This window comes from Bison bison, unplaced genomic scaffold (genome assembly GCF_000754665.1).
Source record: "Bison bison bison isolate TAMUID 2011002044 unplaced genomic scaffold, Bison_UMD1.0 scf7180017864289, whole genome shotgun sequence".
Lineage (NCBI taxonomy): Eukaryota > Metazoa > Chordata > Mammalia > Artiodactyla > Bovidae > Bison > Bison bison.
In genome coordinates, this window is record NW_011494861.1 from 22299217 (window position 1) to 22301162 (window position 1946).

Sequence of the window (1946 nt, forward strand, 5' to 3'; positions counted from 1 at the left end):
GGAAACCCCGAACCGCCCCCGGGGGTGGCTGGGAATGTGCTACACAAAGCTGCTTTGTCTACTGAAAAAACACGGTGGCATGCAACCCCTTGGGCCTCGGTCGGGCTTCTGTGACTGACCGTCCTTGCAGAGGGAGGGAGCCTGTTTGTGTGTTTTGTTTAAGGATGTTAATTTATGCAGAAGCAGGGAAGGGAATGGGTCTCCCACCCTGAAGGGCCTGAGGCGGGGTCACCGTCTTCTGGCACCTTTGTTGGCAGCAGGAGGAGAGAGATTCGGTGGGTCCTTCGGTTGGTCCCCAAGCAGCATCGCCTTACCCCCAGGCCCCGTCGTCCCACACTGTCAGGGGCTCCCCGAGCTCCTCTCACTCCAGAGCCAAGGAAAGTACTTGGCCGTATTGGCCTTGAGCCTGCCTTTTTTGGTCTCATTTCTCCCAGCTCCCATCTGACGCCTTTGCTCTTTTTCCAAAAATGGACCAAGTGTCCGGGAGTCACAGCCTTACAGCCATGGACCATATATCCCAAACCAACATGTGTCTGGTGTGAGAACAGCTGAGAGATGTTATCTGGTAGTCAGAATATTAAGGATTTCTGGGAAATCTTTATGATATACGAGGTTGAAGGGACAAAATGAAACCGAGACCAACTTCAGGGAAGTGCAGCTGTAGCCAGTGGGACTGACCAGAGCAGCCCTGCCCCACACCGCCCTGACCTCTGCTCCCGCCCAGAGTGAGACTGGAGCTGCTGCAGCCTGGCCGTGAGGGGCTCTGTCTTCCTTCTCCTGGGGCCTTGGACAAGGCTGCAGCTGGTGCCAGGCTGTCTCCAGCCACAAGCTCTCAGCCCAGACTCCCTGAGGGCAGCTGTGGGTGGGTCGCTGGCAGGGAGATGGCAGGGCATGCGAGCAGAGGGAGGGGCCATCCCATCTGGCTCTTCCATGGCCCAAAGTGTTGGGACTCTCTGGAAGTAGTCTTAAATTATTAAAAAGCAAAACCGAAACGTCTCCCACTCTTGAGTCGCTAAATTTTGGGCTGATGTGTTCACTTGACCTTCACTAGCCTGGCAGGGGCCTGGGGGGAGGGGGAAGGAGGACACAGGCATGGCAGTGGGCTGTGTTGGCATGCCAGAGGCAGGGGCCGGGGAGGCCTCTGGGGTTGGGGTGATGCCAGGGTTGAGGTGGAAGCCTCCAGAGGTCGCTCTTTGGCTGGAAGAGGAGCCCTGGGCAAGGTGCATTTAGGAGCAGGAGACAGACTGGAGCTAAGGGTCCTCAGATGGGATCAGTTGGGATGGGCAGCCCCGGGCTGCTGGGGGCAGGCTGTGGTGAGAACACTGCAGAATCAGGTTACCATGTGTGTGGCTGCAGCTCTTAGCAGGCACGGTTGCTGAAGGAGACTTGAGGCCTAAGAGAAAGATGACGGGCAGTGGAGGGGAGGTCAGGCAGGCAGTGTGTGTGTGTGTATGTGTGTGTGTGTGTGTGTGTGTGTGGTGAGCTTTCCCAGGAGACATGTGGCCTGAGAGAAAGATGACGGGCAGTGGAGGGGAGGTCAGGCAGTCTGTGTGTGTGTGTGTGTGTGTGTGTGTGTGTGTTCTTTCCCAGGAGACATGTGGCCTGAGAGAAAGATGACGGGCAGCTGCAGGGGAGGTCAGGCAGTCCTATGTGTGGGGGCGGTGAGTGTTCTCCTCTCCCAGGGCCTTAGCAGCAGCAGCCAGTTAAAACCCCTCTTTACTTCCTTGGAGGCTAGCGGGGAAGGACAGCTCCCAGAGCCCCCGGCACTGCAGGCTGGGGAGGCTGTGCTGGCCTGGGGTCAGGGTGATGGGATTGAGCAGCAGGATCAGTGGAACAACTACTGGGGTCTTCCAGGTGTGAAGAGGGCCCTGGGATAACTCAGACACCAGCCCAGGGCCCCCCACAGCTGAAATGGCCCCAAAACAGGAACTACAGGAGTGGGGAAA